Below are 21,449 nucleotides of genomic sequence, written 5' to 3'. Positions count from 1 at the left end.
CTACATGCTCCGCTAGCCACACCCCATCAGTGGCTGTGTGACTGTGCCTGTGTGTGTGTATTTACGTGTGTGTTTACTTGTATATGTGTGCATGGATACATGTGTGTATCTGTGCCTGCGGGTTTGCATGTACATATACACATGGGTCTATGTGCCTCGGTGTGTATGTGTGTTTGCGCATATATGTGTTCATGTATGGACGTGTGCATGTGTGCCGTGTCTGTATATGTGTGCAAGTGTGGGTTTTGGTGTGCACGTGTGTATATATGCATGTGTACATGTGCGTGTGAGCTGTTCCTGCATGCATGTATATATGTATTTGTGCTTCATGTATACATATGTTCATGGGACATGTGTGTGGGTACATGTGCACACACATGTGTGCATGTTTGTACACCTGTGTGTGTGTCCAGGAGGAGAGTACAGAGAACCAGCCCATTGGTTCTTCAGTGACGTGTGGATGAGAATGTGTTCCCCCTTCCTCTTGTACCTGGCCTGGACCTGTCTGAGTGGGCAGTGGAAGTCCCCCCAACCCCAGAAGGGGAGCTGCAGGGATGGGGGGAAGTGAAGGAGATGAACATGAGTGCTTTAACCCAAGAGACGCATTGGGATGTAGAGTGGAGGAGCTGAAAGGGGAGAGCAAGCCTGGGAGGCACCTGGGGGGCTTAGCGGTTGACTGTCTGCCTTCGGCTCAGGGCGTCATCCCGGGGTCCTGGGATAGATTCCCACGTCAGGCTCCCTGCAGGGAGCCCGCTTCTCCCTCTGCCTGTGTCTCTGCCTCTCTGTGTGTCTCTCATGAATAAATAAAATCTTAAAAAAAAAAAAAAAAAAAAGGAAAAAGGAAAGCAAGCAAAGCTGGTTACTCAGTGGTGGACACAACCCCCTACCTAAGCACTAATGTCATAGAGAGGAATCTCCCAGAAGGCATCAGTGACCAAGCTGGGACTCGAGAGTGGGTGGGCTGATCCCCAGGCCCTGGCTTTCTCACCACCCTGGGATGCCTGTCAGGGGAAAGACAGACAGATGGGCTGGGGACAGTCCCTGAGGGCTCACTTGGACCGGCTCCAGGGCGGGTGGCGGGGGGGGGGGTAGGGAGCTCCAGGCTTCCAAGTGCTGGATTCCCAGGCCAGGCCTGGGGGAGAGATTGAGGAAGACAGGAATGCTTGGGAGCCCCCAGAAAACAGGGGGGCCAGCGAGGTGGTTAGAAAAAGGCCAGGATATTGGTATTTTAGTTCTGTTTGTGATACATTATCTTTGGCCAAGTCAAGTCGCCTTTCTGAGCCTCAGTTTGTTCATCTGTCCCTCATCCAGCCCTGGCCTCATAGGAAGCAGCCGTGGAGGGCCCGGGTTAGAAGGACAGGCTTTAGTGGCTCCCAGAGCAGATCCCAGCCCAGCCCTGACCCTTCCCAGCTGTGTGCCTTGTAGCCTGTTTTTTATGTTGTATGCAAAACAGGGCTCACAGTGGTCTCTACCTCAGAGGGTTGCTGTGTAACTAACTCCAATAATGCCTATAAAACACCCGACACAAAGACAGGGGCCAGGGAATGTTTATTACTGTTGCATTTGCTATTATTTCACAATATTGTTAGAACAAACCCAGCTTGCATAGAGGAGGCTGCTGAGCTGTCAAAGCCCCTCTAGGAAGGGAGGCAGAGAGTGTCCATGGCCTCCTCCCATTGAGAGTAACATATTTTCACCTTACCGACTTTGGGCTCGATCGTGTGACATGACGAGGCCCATGGAATATGAATGAATGTGCCAGTATGTTCCAGGTGTCAGCAGAAGCTTTACCATGCATCGGCGAGAGCTTCCACCACTGTACCTGCTGACCCAAATGGGGCAGCTCCTACCGCTTCTCTGGAATAGGAAGTCATGATACAAAGAAAGCCCCAGGAGCCATAGGTGACAGTCACCCACGTGTGATGTGAGTGAGAAAGAAATGTTTGTTGTCATTGTGATCCCTTAAGACTTTGGGACTGCTTGTTACCACAGCTGAACTGACACATACAGACGGTCTTAAGAAGAAGGGTCTCCAAGGAGGTGTCCCATGACCTACTGGAGAAGGAAAGAGCCAAGTCTTAGAAGCTGAAGTCAAGGAAGGGATTGAAGTCGACAAAACACATGCACACACACAAAACATGAGGAACCCTCCATATTGTCTGCCCTTCATTTCCATAAGACATTGTGATACTTAGCAGGTCTCTGGAGCTAGCCAGGTTTTCCACAGGGTCGCCTCACCCCACCCCACCCTGGGAGCTCCTCACTTGTTCCTGGCCTTGATCTCTGGGTTGTTCTCATTGAGGGAGCCCAAGAAGCCCTTTGCATTGGCTTCTGTTTTGTTTGCTTTCACTTGTGCCATCCAGTTGTGGACAAGAAGGAAGCATGCCAACATTAGCCCCTGCCACAGACCAAGGGAAACATTTCCTGGCCTCCGGTTGGATGTGGCTCCCTTCCCGTGGGTCCTCCTTCCAGAGCCAGGTCTGTAAGCTTGGGGAGCAAATGTTCTGTTGCCACACTTTGTCTGGCTCCTGTCTGAGGTTTTCCTCCGAGGGGGACCGGAGCAGGAGGGCCTGCGGTTGCCTGCCCTCTGGTCCCAGCAGTTCTCCCAACTGGGCACAGAGGGTCTGGCGGATGCCGCCATCTTGCTTTTGGAAGAGGGGTTGCTCCCAGAGCTGACCTCACTGGTCCGGGAAAGTTTTCCATTTGGAGTGCTTTCCATTCCAGGAGGCAAAGCAAACATCTGGTCACACAGTTCCCTTTCTCCCTGCCAGCTATCCCACTTGGGGATTCTAGACATTTGTTCCATCACTTCTTCATTTTCTTTCCGTACCATCTAGCTGAGCGTTGGCTGTTTCTATCTTTCCTCCCCTCCAGGGAGCCATCCACAGCCTCTCTCCCCTTGTGTCTGTTCCTGGCCCTGACGAGAATTTTCCTGTGGCTTTCTGTGGTCGCCGACCCTGCAATTTACCACCCAGAGCCTGCAGGCTCTCCCTGCTCTGAAGACTTTGCAAGCAGATCAGCGTGGTGGCTCCGGGTGACTGTCGCAGAGGGCCCGGGGAAAGCCGTCTCTGTGCCCCAGCAGCGCTCCAACCCCCCACCCAGCTCACGGCAGCTCACAGCCCCTCTGTCCTCGTGGTGGGTGTTTTGGGGGTGCAAGGACTAGAGGTCCACGCGGGCGTCCTCAGGCATTGCTGGCAGGATGTGTGGGACAGGCCTTGTGGAGAACAGCCTCTTGGCTCCTCACTGCTCAGCACAGCGGTCTGTGGTCCTCAGAGGCCACGCCATCTCCTCCTGCTCCTGGGTCTGCATCATCCTGGCAACTCGGCTCTCTCGGCCCCTGCTCCGAGCCCGCCACCCCAGTCCCTCTCCCCTCCTCTCCATCTCGTTTGCTCCGGCTCGCGCATGGTGTCTGGTGCTTTGTGGCTTCTGCTTCTGCTCACCGTCCCTGGGTCTCCGAGCTCTGCTGCGTTCTGCTGATGGGGGCCGTCTCTGTGTGGCTGCTACGAAAACCCCCAAGACGATCTGGCTGGGGCAGTTCTTTCTGTCTGGCACCTGGTCCTAGCTGGACGGAGTTCTGTTCCGGACCACCTCACAGGTCGCTGGTGGCCTCATGTGGCTACCAGCCTCTGTGTGTGGCTTTCTTGAGCTCAGGTGCCAAGCCTCGGATCAACTGGTTATTTATGGCCAGGGCTGCATGGTCACACGACCCGCAGCATGGCAACTGGGAGGTAAGGAACAGTTGGAGGTGGCTCTACTGGGCATGCAGGCTGGCCGTAGCGGACCTCGTAGCCACCTGACAGCGCCCCCACTGCATCGGGCCAGGTCCACAATTCAGGAGCGCCACTGTCTCTCCCACTTCAGGCCAGCCCAGCTCTCTCCTCCTGCTGCTCGACACATGCCACCCCTGTAGTGGGGCGGTTCCTCTTGCATGTCCCCATCGCCCCCTAGCCAGAGCCCTCCACCATCCATCCCCTACCCAAGTGCCCGCTCAACCATTCTGGCTCCTCCTCGAAGTTTCACTCACCCTTCCCTTCCAGGGCATCTGTGAGTCCTGCTACAGACGCTGCCCCTTGCACGTGGTTTGTCCTGCACCATTTTCCATGTGGCTTCACCACGCTGCTCCTTGGTGGGGATGACATTTGGTCAGGGCCACTGTGGAGTGTCACTCATCATCACCACGGCACACCACCACCAGTCCTATTTTCCTCCTGTGGCCCAGACTCTGCAGACAGAGGAAAGAGACATGAGCTCTCCTTCTGGTGGAGAGATCGGCCTGGAACCCGAGGATGGTTCAATAACAACAACAGTATTTGTGGAATTGGATCATGCCACTTCCTTGCTTAAGACCCACCAGAGCTTTCTGTTGCACCAGAAGTCACATGGAACCCTCTGTGTAGCCTGCAAGCGCCTGCATGACCCGGCCCCCGCTGACGTCCTCAACTTTCTTTCCAGCCACACTCCCCAGCCCCACCCTACACCACCACCCAGGCTTTTCAGTTCCTCAAAGACACCAGTCTGTCTCCTCGGCTAATCTGTAAACTCCACATGGCAGGTGTGAGGCTTTGTGACCACCACACTGCCTGACACGATGCACAGCACACATAGTAGGTGTTCAATAAATATTTTTCGGTGACTAAGCGAGCACCCTGTGCTTCGACGTGAATGGAGAAGAAAACCATGAGGTACTTAGGAGGAGCAAGAAGGAGGTGGGCCAGGCCAGATTAGAGAGGGAGGTGGTGGGAGACAGGCTGAAGGGGGTTCGGGTTAAACTGTGAGGCCCAAAGGTCTGGCCTGCCCCTGTAACCTGCAGCCAGTGGCTGGGAGGTCTTGCTGAGGGAGGAGGAATGTGAATGATTCAAGAGGAGGCCTTTGGCAGTCACGGGCAGAACAGATGGAAGCATGAGAAACCTGAAAGTCGAGAGACAGATAGGGAGCCTTTGGAAATACACCAGGCCTGGCTAAGGACAGAGGCAGACTTGAGGGGAGTAGGAAGCAGGTGGAGTGAGAATGGACAGCTCGGAGGCCTGGCAAGGCAATGGCCAGCCTTGCTGGTAGAGTGGAGAAGCAGCCCAGTCCAGGAAGGGGGGACTCAGAGCTTCTCTACAGATGCCACAGCCTGGCTTCTTGGAGGGCTGAGAAATGGTAGAGGCAGGAGCAGGGGGCAGGTGATCAGACCAAGAGCATAGGATGGTGGCCACGTCAGTGGGGCATAGGCTTGGCCTGTGATCACTTCCCAGCTCTGTCGCTTACCAGCTGGCTGAACCTGGCTAACCACTCAATCTCTCTGCACCTCAGTTTCCTTATGTGTCCCACAGGAACAATAATGTCCTTGTTACAGTGATCCCCTAAGGTAATACTGGCAGAGGGCACAGCATGGTACCCAACATGCAGTCAGTCCTGGGTTAAGTAGTAACACTCTCTTGTAACCATTATTATGATTAAGAAAATAATAACGTTAATCCTACAAGCTGGCAGCCCTAGAAGGACCATGATTGAAGATGGATGTACAAGAGCTCAGTTGTAGAGGGGAGGGTTGCAGCAGGTCCGAGTGGCGCCTGGGGACACCGCTGGCCTGTGTCTGGGTTCTCAGGAAGGTTGCTGAGCCCCTTCCTGGGGACTGAAACCCCAAGGCGTGCCAGTCATGGACTGGACTCAGCCGGGGGGAGCTGGGGGCTGGAGACAACAGGGCAGGGGGCAGGGCTGCAGCCAGGGCCTGTGCTGCAATCTGGTGTCTCCCCTGCTCCTTGGGAGCACTTCACACAAAACGCTTGGCTGAGGCAGCAGATGAAACTACTGCCTTCAGGTTTGGCTGAGGATTTGAGTCACCTGGTGCTCCCTGCCTGCAGGCAGAGCAGTGGCGCAGGCAGGCTTGGTGACTGAAGCGGCGGCCGTATGGGCAGGAGATGTTTCTTAGGCTCCCTTGTCAGCGGGGTGGCCCTCAGGCTTCTGCAGAGCATCTGAGCTCCGCCCTGCTTTCTGGAACAAGGGCTTGCCCCACACGCTCATCTCCACGGTGCACGTGGCTGACACCAACACTTGGAAAGGGAGTCAACAGCCTTGACTCAAGCAGAACCAAGAGCAAGCCTGGGCCCTGCTGCTTCTGCGTGGTGGGTTCTCGGGCCATCCCTGAGTGGCTCTGCACATCCTTCTGCACATCTAAAAGCACGGAGTTGATGCTTGTTGGGTCCTTAGCCTGAAAGTTCAGTACATGCTAGCTGGTTATTAAAATTAATCAAAAAGCTGTCACAACCATGATCACATTTTACCTTCCCGGTAAAGCCATGGTCCAGCTGAGGCAGTTAGTGGCTCTGTGTTACAGGGGAGGTCCGGGGAGGTTCCACAGCTGGCTGAGTTTCACATAAGGCCCCAGGCTTTCCACCTTCAAGCTGGTGCTCTGTTGCCTCTGCTCAGGGTGTACAAAGAGCTCCTCTGGCTGCTTCAGATTCTGATTTAGAAGACAGGAGGGGGATTCAAGAAATGATCTTTAAGCACCAGAACCCCCTGCCCCCCCAGAGGACAATGCGGGGAGCATTTCCAAAACTCCAAGCTGAGGGTATCGTACTCAAGCCCCTCAGTTGAAAAGGAACATAACAGGTGGCCATGGACAATTAGCGGAAAATTCTCAAAAGAGAAATCTTCTCAGGCCACAGAACTCCAAGAAAGGAGGTGGAAAGGGGGTGGACCCAGAGCTTCCCAGGGATCTGAAGGATGCCCCCCGCCCTCAAAAATCCTAGAAAAGCATTGATCCTCGACAGTGGGCAGCTCTGAGATGTGAACCTGAATCTTTTCTCCCCAGCTCGCTAGCCTTGTGGCTTTGACAAGTCACTTCACTTCTCTTGCCTCAGTTTTTCCAAACAAAAGATCATGCCAAGGAAACAGCCCTTGGGTACAGCTCCTGACATGTAGTGAGCACTTAATCATCAGAGCTACTGCTCTGAACATTGCTGTCACTGCCTTCGGCAGCCTCTCTGCCTTTTAGCTGCTACCTCGCCACGGCCATGGCCAGGTCCAGCCAGGAAGAAAAGAGGCACAAGGACAAGTGTGGAGACGAGGCCAACCCAACAGAAGATCAGGTCAGCTTTGCTCCAAAGCTCTGTGATCCCCAAGCAGAACCTTTCCTTGCATCAGTGTGACTAGGGACCCAGGGAGGGCCGGCAGAGGAAGCAACAAGCCTCAGCCCTCTGGCTGACAGTGCTCAATGCCACCTTGGAAATGACGGCCAGCGTAAAGCTAGCCTCACTCTTTTGGACATGTGCCAGGGGAGGGGCATGGTGGGTCGTGCAGACACCTGCTTGCTCAGCCACCCCTCAGAGCTGTGTCTTTTCCACACCATGTGAGACAAGTGGGGACTCTCATCAATGCAGTGGCAAAAGGCAAGGGGCAGGCCAGAGAAGTGGGTGCCTGGAGGAGCTGTCCGCTTTTTCTTGGCCTGTCCTGGAGTTACGAAGACTTGGCTAAGGTTCTTAGCACTGAGAACTATGTTCTCCTCTTGGGCTTTCTCCATTACCACCAACTCTGCTCTGCTCGGGTGGCTGACCTGGGGAATTTGTTCAGTGCAAAACAAATAGAAACGTATTTTGTATTGGGTCATTGGCAGTGGGGATGCGTTCTCACTGCCCTCTGGCCCGTGACACTAGAAGCAAGACCAGCCATCATTCTACAGAAACATGAAGGCCACTTCCCTCACCCAGACATACAGACTATAGGCTAGAGGGGCATGGGACCCCCTCCCAGTGTGGTTGGGAGCCCCAAGTCTTAGAAGTAATCCCACCAAGGTCTTCAGCTTGTTTGGGGTGGAACAGACATAATTCTTGGATGTTTGCCAGGGCTGTGAGCTTATTGAGGTAGAAGCTGGTTTAGCCTAAAATGTAACTATTAAAAAGGAAGATTTTAAAGTAACTTTCTAATCTTCGAAGATTAAATTATGCTTAGCAGAGTTTGGGGGTTGCCAGGTGCTCTGTACAAAGCTGCCATCCTCAAGCATTAATGTGTATAAAACCAGTCAAACAACTGATTTGTACCATCTCTCAGTGAGCCCAGGTCTTTGCCCACACAGAATATCCTGTTTATCCAACGGGTGGATACTAGTTCTTGGAATACTACTTGAAAAACCAGAAGTGTAGGATCTAAGAGTCCTTCCTTGTGCTGTCTGAGTGAGGTGTCTGCACAGTTGTGATGTCAGTGTGGAAACACACTCCCTGCTGACAGGTAGTCTGTTTGGGGCCACGGGGGTGGCTGTGGTAACAACGGACCATTGAGGGCTTCCAGGCAGACAGCTTGTTCAGTTGCACAAAAAAAAAAAAAAAAAAAAAAAAAGAGGGTGTGAGTGTGCTGGGGGTGGGGGCGCGCTAGGGTTGACTTGCTCATCAGTGAAGATGCTGAATGGAACCTTCTAAGCTGGTATTTCTTTGGAACATTAGAATTAACATTCATTCCTGTAAAAAGTGCCCCTTGACAAATACAATTCTGCAAGTGAGCTTCTTGGTCAGACTCTGTCACCAACGTCCACATTTCCATGCACTGAGAGCAGCATCTCTTATCATTTATTCTGTTCAGTGCACCCATGAGGTGGATATTATCTGTCCCCATTTCTCAGAAGAGGAAACTGAGGCACAGAGAGATTAAATAGCTTGCCAGAGACTATACAGCCAGCAAGTGGCAGAGCAGGGCTATGAGTCCAGGCCTGCATGACACCAAAATCTCCCTCTTACACCAGGTTTCTTTAGGTATGGTCCTTGGTCATTTGGGTCGCAATTATCAGGGGTACTTGTCAAAATCAAAGACTCCTGGAATGGAAGGCTTTGGGTTTGGGACATGGGCATATACCACAAGTAGCCCAACAGGGTTCCAACGGTCTTGAAGTTTGAAGAACAAAGTCCTACACAAAGCAACAAACAATGCCCATGGATGGTTAGCCTTATCTTGGCACCTTTGGTCAGGACCCCAGGGTGGGGCTTCTATCCCAGGAGCCCACCTGTCTCCAGTGTGATTGACACACCTCTTCCCCAGGTAACTGACACTGAGACTGATCAGACCCTGTGATGAGATCCTCCCTTTCCTTACAGGGGGCCATCTGGTACCCCAGTAGGTGCTCTGTGCTGACTCAGCATCATGGCCAGAGCATCTTCTGGTCTGCAGTTACAGCGGGGTCACTCCCTTTCCGCTGTGACTTCCAGTTATCCAAGCTGTCACAGGCCCCACCAGCAAGATGGAGGGAGCGGTGTCACCTTTTCCAGGTGGATGTGAGCAGGGCAGCTCCCAAACAGGTTTCTAAATGCCACAGCCCCAGTAAGAAGCCTGCTTCCCGGGGACTGGGACATGAAAGGCAGCTCACCCTCTGCTTTAGCTAATTTGTACAGATTGGGGCCCACGTGGTTACAAAACCTTCTCTGTACAGTCTGCTAGCAAGGCCTATGATTATTTGAGGCTCTTTCATATAAAAACAAGCCCTTTGGGAGACAGGCTATCATGGCTCCCAGGCCCTACTAGCACAATCATCCCTTTGCTTTGGGGATGGCACCAGCTCAATGGGAAGAATCTGCGGTATGGGATGGATGGGCCCAAGACCGTGAGAAAGGAGGGAGGAAAGAGCCCTTGCTTGTATCTGGCTGTGTCACACTGCTGCTTGTAGACAAGCCCATTGTACCCGTAGCTGATGGCCCCAGGTTCTGCCCCTCTCTGCTGTTCCTTGAGCACCTGGACCTTGTGATCCCACCCGTATGAATGCAGCCGAGCACATGTGGTCCAGCCAGGGAGGCTAAACTAGCAGGCACCAGAGAGAAAACGCATACCCATGGTGGGTTGCTGGTGACCACCTGTCTCCAGACTTCCTCTCTGGGAGTTTAAATTTTAGATAGCAAAGGAGTTGGGGTTTGGGACATGGGCATAGGCAGAGACTCTAGAAAAAAAGGGTTAAGGCTTATTAGTGATCAGAGGTCAGTAATATGCACTGAGAGGGCAGGGAGAAAAGTGAGCCTCTGGAACGTTTTAGTTCTCCAGCCAGGTGCCAGGCACTGTGAGGTCAGCTCTCCCGTGAGGTCTCCTGTGAGGTTCCTGTCTCCTCGGTACCCCAGCAACTTTCAAATAAGCCTTGCTTTCTGCAGCCTAGGGAGCTTCTCTTGCTGTCACCTCTGGTGGAACCCTTTCCCACCCCTTACTGTGGTGGCCTGTGGCCTTGGGCTCTAGAAAGAGGAAGGAAATGAATATCGCTAAGGCACCATGGTAGGATGTTGAGTCAGTTTTTTTTTTCTTTTTTTAATGTAATCTTCACGGTCTCTGGGAGAGACAGGGAGGGTGACCTCATTTATGGGTGAGCATCCTGAGGGCCCGAGGGCAGAATGACACAGTAGGGGAGACCCTTGAGCTCTGTGTCCATGGCCCTGCTCTTCCTGTGCTATGTGATGATCAGCATAGGCTGGCCCTGTGTTTCTCTGCTTTGGTTTCCATACTGAAAACAACAACAACAACATAAAACAGACGTCAGCATCCTCCCTGAGGGCCCCGGAGACAGCCAGCCCCTGCAGCACTTCTGAGGATGCTGTGCATAAGCGAGCTCTGGGCATGTCAGGCTGGAAGGGGCCCTGGAGACCCTCTAGACATCCCCTCCTTTGTCGGGAGAGCATACTGAGTCCAGGGATGGGTAATCTCTAGCTAACATTTTTTGAAAACTTATTTGCCATACACACTTATGAGTATACACGAATTAGCTCATTTAATCCTCATGACATGCAGGTGAGAGAGGTTCTCTTATTGTCACCATCTTATCATCTTGAGATAAGGACACTTAGGAGGTTTAGAGAGGTCAGATAATGGTCCCAGAGAAACAGGCAGAGCTGGGACTTGAACCCAGCCAGTCTGATCTGGGAGCCCATCCTTGCAACCACCAGGTGAATCATGCCTATCATGCTGCCATGCTTGTCCTGCTACAGAGGCCTGGCACTCAGGTTGGCTTCACTAAGCATTATGATGCATGCGATGCTGCCCTCCTAGGCTTCTGTTTTCCTAGACACTTGAGAAACTTTGGTTGTTGAGGCTAAAATTTCTGATGCTTGGTCACCACACAATGAAACAGGGAAAGGAGAGTTTCATTTGTGAAGAAAAACAAGTCTAGTATAGAAAGTGCTGATGTGTGAGGTGAAACAGGAGGGACTTTGGGACCATGGAGGTGTCATTTGGAAGTTCAGCTTTAGTAAGGGTGGTGTAAAATCAGAACTGTCCTTAAATTGTCAGACCTGACATTTATTGTTTGGTTAACATGACAGCCCTTAAAGTGTGTGAATTGGGAAAAAAAAGTCATTTAAAGATATTAGATGCTGCTGGCTGCTAAGTATCAGAAAATACAGTTAAATTACCTAAAGCACAGGAAGTTGTGGGCTCCTGAAGAGAAAAGTTCAGTGGCAGTGTGGCTTTCTGACCTGGTTGTCTTGAGTTGGTCCCACCCGTGCTGGTGCGTGGGTCTCAAGACACGTTAGCTTCTCTCAAAGCAGTGAAACAATGGCACCCATTCTGGGACTCACATCTACATATCATCCCACCCAGACAGAGATGAACGTTCACCAAGTCCCCTTTTCCAACCCCTGAGACAACTTCCCATCAATCCCTGAATGATCCCAGGCAAAGGGATAAAAGTACCCTGATACCTTGGACCCATCATTAAGACACTGGGGACATCCACACCAATGCTACTCATGCATTGTGGCAGTTCCCCAGTCAGGGAAGGAGAAAGGGATACTGGGCACCAGCCTGGAATTCTCACTAAGACACTTCCTATTTTCTTTCCAGTTTAAAAAAAATTCATTATTTTTAAAATTATAGTTGACTCTCAATGTTACATTAGTTTCAGGTGTACAACATAGTGATTCAACAAGTCTATACCTTATGCTGTGATCACGAGTGTAGCTACCATCTGTCACCACACAACGCTATTATGATACCATTGACTGTATTCCCTACGCTATACCTTTCATCCTTGTGACTTTTACTCACTTCATAACTGAAAGCCTGGGTCTCCCACTTCCCTTCACCCATTTCACCCAACTCCTGACTTCTTCTCTTCTGGCAAACATCATATTGTTCTCTGTATTTATGGGTATGTTTCTCCTTTTGTTTATTCATTTGTTTTGATTTTTAGATTTCACTTGTAAGCGAAATCACATGATATTTGTCTCCGTCTGACTTATTTCACTTAATACCTTCTAAGTCCATCCATGTCACAAAGCGGCAAGATCTCATCCTTTTTTATGGCTGCATTTTTTCACTCTTACGTAAGGGATAGCAATGATTTTATACCATCTCTACTGTTAGCTTGTAGTCTTTCCCCGTGATTAGCTAAACTTCGTTTGCTATAATTCCCAATGTCCATTAATTAAAAAGCAATTACCGTTACTTACTCCCCACTTCATATACCGAAAAAACTAGGGCATATTGCAATCATGTTTTATAAATCTTGACAGATAATTAAAATTATACTATCCGACCGAAAATTGCAAAACCTTAAATGTCCACTCCCTCTCACAAACAACTATTATTGGGGCTGTCTTTAAACTGAGTACTCTCAAATTCCCTGGAGAATTTCAAGCCCTGACCTGGCGTGGACTTGGCTCAGGGGTTCTGAATAAGATGAGCAGGGTCACCCTGGCCAAAGGCAGGTCCATGAGGGAACTAGGGGTGGGGAAACCCACAGCCCACCAGAAGGCATCTGTCCCATAGCCAAGAAAATGGGCCAAATGACTTCTTTGGGTTCCTTCGGGCTCTATTATTTTCTGATGTAGATCTGCCTTATGCCATCCCATGATTTAGGCAAGCAAACTAGTGGTAATAAATCTGACCCAGGAATCCAATGGGACCGCTTCCTCTTACGGCTCCCCCCAGGATAAGAGTAATGCAGTGGCTCTCAAACTTTTTGGTCTCAAGACCCTTTTATAGGACCCTTTAGGATCCCCTTAAGAACACCAAAGAACTTCTATTTATGAGTTATTTCTATAGGTATTTACTATATTAGAAATTCAAACTGAAGAAGCCCTAAGACATAAGAAGAGAAAGCACACATTCCATTAGCCTCAGACTAATGTCACAACTGTCATGCAGCCTCTGGAAACTCCAGTTTGCACATCTGAGGGAATGAGAATTCATAAGGCAAAAATCACCTTAGGATTATTATTAAAATACTTTGGGTCCTGGACTCACTGTAGTAGAACAGATATTTTGAGAAAACAGGCCTTTGAATCTGACTGTCTGCGTTCAAATTCTTGCTTCAGTATTTAACCTTCTTGTGCCTCAGTTTCTTCAGCTACAAAATGGTGACGATAATAGCATTTACCTTATGTAGCTGTTGGAAGATCTCATAACATAAATACCTATAAGGCACTTAGAACAGGACCAGTATATGGCAAATAGTACGTATTAATAAAAATAAATCACTACTGGCCTAAAATAGGAGCTTATACGTCACTAGTATAAGTGTAGACCTTTGTGCCATCCTCCTGGGGCTTGCCTCTCTGCCTGGTTTATAGACGCTGATGGTGTGCCCCTCAGCCCCTGTGAAGCTGTGAGCTCCCGGCAGCCACTCCTCTGACCCCTCCTTGGTGCCCAGCACTGTCTTGTATTCAGGAGGAGCCCATATTTCCTGAATAACTGAGTCACTGAATCTGTCTCAAATGAGCAAGCAGAGAAGTCAGAGCTAGCAGCCAGGGCTCCTAACTCACTGTGTTGAGGGCAGCACCACAAAATAACAGTTCATCTGTTTGCTGTGGCCAAGGAGAGAATTAACTTAAAACAGAACACGGCATTTTCTAGATCTGGAACTCTAGAAATTGGAAACCCATCGTGGTATCCAAAAGTGCACATAGGAAAGCACGCTGGATGGCTTCCATTGGCCCATCCAGACCCTCTCTCTTCCCTTCCAACTCCCTGCTCTGTGTCTCAGGAAGGCTGACTTCTAGGGACTGAATCAACCTGCCTTCTGCTTGGGCTGGGCCACAGGGAGACACAGGCAGGAGATCAGAGGACCCAGGAACAAGCAGCCAGGTGTTTTTCTCTGGCTCCCTCCCTGCTGGCAGCAGATCACTGTTTATCTAGAGGCTCCGGCTCCTGTCAGGTAACCCTCTCCTAGCTGCCTGCATGTGTGTGTGTGTGTGTGTCTGTGTGTGTGTGTGTGTGTGTGTACAAGCATGCACACATTGGTGTGGGAGGATAAACACAAAGTGTTAACAGGATTGTTGCTGTGTGGTTGGTAATGATTTATCTCTTCCTTATGCTTCTCTACATTTTCTGATTTTTATGCAACATGTATTACTTATGTTAAAAAAAATTGTAAGAAATAAAGGAACACAGACTTGTGAAATCCAGTCGTTTTTACCTAAGGGTTCAAGCTCAGGGGAGACTAGAAGCGCTCAGATCTGGATCCTTTGGGGGTAGATCTGGGCCCTGATCCACTTTGGTTGAAGGAAACTAAACACACTGGTCATTACCCCCTCGATCAGATGTCATGAGGATTAATGAGATAAACATGTCTGCGGGTTGGAATTCTTAATGTGATTAAAAAGAAAATAAGAGGCCCATTATCATTCCTTGGCTTTGAGGTGGCCCTTTGACCTTGGCTGCCTCAATCTTGCTGCCATCTTGACTGCTAGGGCTGTGCCAGGTACACAGTAGAAGCAAGAGGACAAATCTACCATGGAAAAGAAGGATGGCTCAGCCTGGTGGCCTTCTGTGGCACGCTTTAGCATGCACAGAATCATTTGAGGATGTGCTAAATGCAGATTCCAAGGCATCTACCCAATAGGGCCAGGTTAGGCCCCAGGAATCTCATTTCAAAAAAGCTGGCCCTCCTCCACTCCCACACACATATGTGTGAGGAATGGAAGTGCCTTGGCCACTAAGTTTTGGGTATAAGTCCTGCCCCTTTTGGGCTGTCATCCGGAAGGCTCAGTGGGCAGAGGGAGGGAGGAAGAGGGTGGAGAGAGCTGGGTGGTTCAGAGGGGCAGTCAGCAGAGGCCTAAACCAACCTGGTCATCACCAGGAGGAAACCCACAAGTGGGACATTGAATCTGCCTGGGCGATTAGTGCTCCGGAAACCATGGGGACCCACTGGAGGCTTTGACTGATGCTGTGTTCTTTTCCATTTCTTCTCTGATTACATTGATCCTGTACTTTTGCTGATGTTGTGACAGTCTAATTATAGACTTCTAGGCTGCTGAGCAAACAGTCGTCCCCTCTCGGTAAATCCGCCTGTTACACAAGCGCCAGCACTGGGACACTGTCATTATATGCAGTCAACCCCATGGGTGCTGGGCAGCACTGCCACACACCCGTTACCTCTTTCATGTCACTGCTAGAGTCACAAAAGGTACAGGTAAATTAGGTCAGGTCAGGTCATCATCATCGTCGTTGTCCTCTTCCTCCTTCTTCTTTTTTTCTTAACAGACTGGTAAACTGAGGCCCAGAGCTGTGGCTAATACATCACAGAGTCAAACTGAGGGACGCCTAGGTGGCTCAGTGGTTAAGTGTCTGCCTTTAGCTCAGGTTGTAATCCCTGGGTCCAGGGATTGAGTCCCACATCAGGCTCCCTACAGGGAGCCTCCCTCTCCCTATGTGTCTCTCATGAATAAATATATAAAATCTTTTTAAAAATCTTAAAAAAAAAAAAGGAATGAAAACTGAGACATGGTGGGGAATGGGGGTGGGGGCAGATGTTATTCAAGGCCTCTTTCTTTCTTTTTTTCTTTTCCTTTTATTCTCCTACCAAATATCCACTTGCGGCTTGTTCTAAGAATTTTGAAGAGGAAAAATGTCACCTGGCCAAGAGCAGAGAATATTGGCAGGATAGCATGAACTGGATGGCCTCCATCCTTGAAGATTCTCAAGAATCCATTTCCTGGTCCTCCAACTCGTACGCTTCAGAAATTTGTCTGTGTCCCAGAGCTAGATGGGTCAAAGGATGAGGGTTAATTCAAGCAGTTGAGCACAAGAGGTAGCTGTAAAGGCTGTAAGGAAGAGGTACATGTTCTGGCCATCCAGCATCTGAACATCTTCCCTCTGTTTGGAGAATCCCCTACATTAAGAGGTAGAGCCCATTCTCCAGAATTAAAGCTGAAAAGATCATGGAGGCTGTTTCTGAGCCATCTTTGCAACCAGGGCTTGGACACATGATCTGGGCTGGGCCAATCAGATGCTCCCACCCAGATTTTTGAATCAGAAGCTCATGGTGGGAAAAAGCAGAGAGTCAAAGACTCCAGTTATCAAGGGGTTGTGGCCATAGTGCTGGTGGCAGTTATGTCCAGTTTCCAGAGGCAGTAGTGGCCACATGTGCCATGTTTACAATAACTTCATGGCATCCTCCCTGGGCCAGTACTGGTTCTGCAAGATGATCTTCGAGCTTTGTTCCTGGTAGCAAAGGCAAATGGCAAAGTTCTCCAGCCAGCCTTTTGATGCTGTGGGTTCCCCAATATCTTTTAAATAAATTCCATTTTGCTTAAATCTTCCAAAGTCATTTTTTAATGCCTGCAACTGAAAAATCCAGGCTGATGTGAGGACCAGGAGATCAATGTTTGAACACTGAGAACCACAGCTGGCAGGCAAGGTAGCCGTTCCTAGCAAATGGGCATCTTCTTCCCCTGGCTGACTCTGTGGGAAGGGTGGGAGTCTCTTCCCTAGCAGGCATGGACTCCAGTGCCGGGAATTTCAGGCGTTACAACAGCTGGTGAGACAGACATCCAGGATCTGAAGGTAAAACAGCTTCAGAGTGCACACAGGAGATATGAAATGATCAGCTGACAATTTACTTACACAGAATCCCTTTTCCCTGAAGGAGGATTTGAAAACGTTAATCCTCAGATAAGAAATCTGGAGCCCCAGAAGTGAAGGCAGCCACAACAAAGTGTTGAGAATATCCTCTCCTCTGTTCTCATCTGACCTGCTCGCCAAGCCATCCTGACAGTAAAGTGAGCAAGGGACCATGGTTGGCAAAGGGAGAGAAACATTGTTAAAAGACAACTGTTTTCTTATGCATTCACCTCCCTCATTTTATCGGGGCATACCAGCACTAAGCAGAGGTTACTTATCCTTTTTTTGGATTTTTGGATTTGGAAGCTAACACTCAGAGAGGTTGAGCCATCTGACAGGGGTGTACCAGCCATCTGAGGAACCCATCCTTTTCCTAGTGACATCGTCAGGGAGTTGGGCAGGAAGGGTGTGTAGAGACAGTAGCTCAGAGAGCTGAGGTTAGCACCTCTCAAATTGGGAATCTTCCTTTCTTTGGCAGTGCCACCATCACCCTCTCCCCCTTTCTGGGCCCCTCTACTCTTTTCAGGCTGCCTCAGTTCCCCAGAGTCTCTGGAGCTGTGTCATGCTTGAGTCTGCTAGATCACTGCCCGAAGATGCAGCCAGCTCTTTCCTCCCTGCCCCATCAAATCTGACTAGTCTCAGATCCATTATTCCTGTGGTTGGCTCTAAATAGAACGTATACCTTCTTACTCCAAACCTCATTCTCTTTCTGCAACACCCAAGAAAAAAAAATATCAGCTTGAGGGAGCCTGCGAAGAGATAGAGATTGACTGGCATGGTTTCTGGGTAGGAAGCAGGAAGCCAGGTCATGCTTTGGCCTTACCAAAGACTCATCAGGATGTAGACAATGCCACTGTGGTGGTTTTAAAATAGGCCCACAGCGTAGTGGTGCTCCTTTGCTTCTTGAGTTACATGCTAACAACACAGGTGTATGCAGTTTGTGAAAGTTCATTGAGCTGAGTTTTTATGACTTGTGCAGTTCTCTATGTGTCAGTATACACAATCAAACCTTTACTTAAAAATCTTTTTAAGAAAGATTTTTAGAGGAGGGTAGTTTAATAAGTGTTTATCACAATAATCCATCTCGAGATAAGGTACTACAAAATCTTACGACTTAAGAAACTACTACATGAGGATATCTGAGCACCAACTAGAGGTGGGGTTTTGTTTGTGTGTGTGTGTGTGTGTGTGTGTTTGCTTTACAAAAATAATTGGTGACAGGATGTCTTATTTAAAGTAAGATTCTGTTGGGACATAAAACATTTTCAGAGTCATGGCCACAAGTAAGGCACACTGGCATTTCCTTAGCTTTTGTAGGTATAGATAAAGTACCTCAGAATGCTAAGGTCTTTAAACCATTTTGGTTGGGTGTGTTTGTTCTGGCAGAAGCTGGAGTTTGGCAAGGAGGCTCCAATAATCTTGGAAAGACAGTTTCAATATCTGGTCCCGTGTCCAATGGGCAATGACTTCTTGAGACTCCTTCCAGCTCTTGGATGCCACAGTTTTATGAGGTAGAAAGAACACTGTGTATTTTAGGAAACAAAATGGACAAACAAACAAAATCAGAAACAAAATTCTAGAAAAGGCAAGTAATGCCTCAAGAATAAAAAGGGAACCAAGAAAAAATACATACACATATATGAATAATTAATTTCTTCTCTGGCTCTTGGTTCTCCCTGCCCAACACCCGCCCCCCCCCCCCCCCCCCCAGTTGTCAAAGTCACCTACTGGTCAGGAAGCTGAACAAAATTTTACCTACACAAAGGTAAAAGCAAACCATGCCAGGGCAAATTCTAGGTAAGAATTTCTGAACTGTGTTCTACCTTAGGCTACTTTTGCTAATGATATCCACAAGGGACTGAAAAAATAGAAATGGTCCAAGAGTCAATGTAATATAAAATTTTGCATTAAGTTTATTGTGATCAAGTGTCCTTTTTTTTCCCCCTAGACATTCTGGTTTCTAAGTAACTGGTTGCTTTATTCTCTTAAATGAATCTTTCATTCAACAAATATTCATTCATTCATTCATTCAACAAAACTGTTTGCCATTGGTGCTGAGCCAACTGGATTCCAAATGAGAAAAAATAAATCTCGACCCCAAGCTGCCCAACAAATTAATGTGTGATGAATCATAGACCTAACTGTGAAAGTTAAAGCAATCAAGTTCCTAGAAGAGAATAAAGGCAATGATCCCTACGGCCTTAAAACCAGGCAATGATTTTTCAAACAGGACATGAAAGCCCCAGTCCTAAAATATAAGATCAATAAATTAGACTCCTTTAAACTTAAGAATTTCTATTTGTCAAAAGATAGCATTCAGAGAATGAAAAGAAAATCACAGACTGGGAGAAGATATTTGTCATGCATATATTGGGCAAGGACTTATACCCAGAATGTGTAAAGAAGTCTTACAGATCACTAAGAGAGACAACTCTCTACAAATGGACAAAAAGACTTGCACTAAATACACTAAAAAGATATCAAATGGCCAGTTGCATCTAAGAAATTTCTCAACATCACTAATCAACAAATAAACGTAAATCATAATACAATAGACGCTCGCTTTTTTAAATTAAAAAGACCGATGATACCAATACTGGCAAAGATGTGGAGCAACCGGAAATCTCACATCGCTAATTGGAATACGAATTGTTATACCACTTGAGTAAACCATTTTGCAATACATTTAAAGCTCAATATGTATATACTCTGTGATTCTGCAATTCCAATCTTGTATATTTAGGCCTGAGGGTATAAAGGTACAGTTATGCCAGATGAATAAATTCTGGGGATCTAATGTACACCACGGTGACTATAATTAATAGTACTGTATTATATAACTGAAATTTGCAAAAGAGAGTTTGATATTAAGCATTTGCACTACACATACACACGTGGTAACTATGGGAGGTAATGGCTAGGTTGGTTGTGGTAATCATTTCACAATGTACATTAAAACATCATGTAGTACGCCTTAAATGTACCTAATTTTTAATTGCCAACTACATTTCAATGAAGCTAGAAAAAAAAGATAGTTTGTAGCAGCTTCATTCAGGATAGACAAGAACTTGATGCAACCCAAACATCTACCAGTAGGAAGAGTATATAAATCATTGAATATTTATACAATTAAATAATATACAACAATGGAAAAGAATGAACTATTGTTACACCGACAAAATGGATGAATATTATAGACACACCGTCAAGTGAAAGGAGATGGACACAAAAATGCACAGACATGTAATTCATCCACATCCAGTTCAAACCCTGGAAAACTAACCTGTGGTGATAGAGGTCAGAACAGCGTTGACCCTTGAGGGACACGGAATGGGAAGGGGCATGAGGAAGCTGGAGATACATGAGTGTACACACACATAGAAATTCATCATTGTGCAACCCCAGCTTTGTGCACTATCCTGAATGTATATCTCAAAGGGTGAAGAGAAAAAAAACCAGACCATACACCCTGATTTCACGTCCAACAATAGAATCACTGTTGCTTTCCCCCAAGGAGGCACGCTGATATCCTATCTCATCAACCTTCCGGAGACTTCCCCCTGCCCCCAGAGAGCTCTTGAGATCTTGGCAGACACGGATATTTCAGGCAGGGTCGCAAGGGGGAGGGATAGGGAAATCCCGCACCTGGGAAGTAACCTTTCTCTCCACCACCCAGTAGGGGATCGGCACAAGCTCAGCAAACGTTTATCGATCACTAACAACAGCTACTATTTGATAGGAGCAACACTTGCCACACAATTTGCGTGAGACACTGCACTAATAGCTTTCCATGTTCTTATTCAATACTTACATAAGCCTAGGAAGCTGCTCTAGTTTTAGCCTCATCCTACAGGTGAGGAAACAGGTTTACGGGGAGAGGGAAGTCGTTGCCCAAGGCCTTGCAGACAGATAGGTGGTGAGCGGAGATCCCAGCCCACACTGATCTGAGTTTAGAGCCTGGACTCCAAGCCGCTTGCTACGGAACGGGCGGCCGGTGTCCAAGCGCCGCTCGCGCCTTATATAGTACACGCGGCACTTGGGAGCGCGGCCGAGCGGTCGCAGTGCTCAGCCTGGGCGACCGGACTCCTCGCGGCCCGCACCCGCTAACCACACGCAGGTGCAGCCTGCGGGCAGAGAGCCAGCCTCCAGGCCATTTGCTTGGGGGAAAGGGGAAGGCTTCCTCGGCTCACAAACCACAGGCTGTTTTGTTTGTTTGTTTGTTTGCTCGTCTGTGTCCAGACTTCAAAACACACGCGGGAGGCAGGCGTCGGGGTGTCCCTGCCCGCTCCGGAGAGAAGAGGAGCAAGGCGGAGGTCCCGGAGAAGCAAGAGAAAAGCAGGCCTGCGAGGGAGCAGGACGGACGCGGCAGGAAGAGGCACGGAGGAGCGGCGGCAGGAGCCTGGCGGAAGGTGGAGAGTCCCGGGGACTCCGGGCTAGGCGCGGGCGAGCCGGCCCAGCCCCCCTCTGCTGCGCCTGCGCAGCGCTGCCGCCCTCCCCACCCCGCCCCTTCCCGCCGCCGGAGATTTACTCGTCTCCCGGCAACCATTCAGCCGGGAGCCAATCAGACGGCCCCGTGCGCCCTGCCCTCGCCGTCGGCGCCCCGGCGGAAGGCCCCCGTGGGCGCTGGCTCCGCCCCGCCCCCGCCCCCGCCCCCGCCCCTCGCTCCC

At 49.1% G+C, this 21,449-nt stretch overlaps 1 long non-coding RNA gene across 1 annotated transcript; it reads right to left on the bottom strand.

Moving 5' to 3' along the window:
- Positions 1-1,529: 1,529 nt before the first annotated feature.
- LOC112916782 (uncharacterized) lies at positions 1,530-21,245 on the bottom strand. The gene is made up of 5 exons (XR_003234359.2): positions 20,594-21,245; positions 18,115-18,305; positions 6,267-6,445; positions 4,025-4,222; positions 1,530-2,055 (listed from the first exon to the last, which is right to left on the bottom strand). It is a non-coding gene; the product is annotated as an uncharacterized lncRNA (long non-coding RNA).
- Between the last annotated feature and the right edge of the window lie 204 nt (positions 21,246-21,449).

This window comes from Vulpes vulpes, chromosome 8, assembly GCF_048418805.1.
Source record: "Vulpes vulpes isolate BD-2025 chromosome 8, VulVul3, whole genome shotgun sequence".
Taxonomy (NCBI): domain Eukaryota; kingdom Metazoa; phylum Chordata; class Mammalia; order Carnivora; family Canidae; genus Vulpes; species Vulpes vulpes.
The sequence above is the reverse complement of the archived record's forward strand: the minus strand, read 5'-3'. Positions and strand labels throughout refer to the sequence as shown.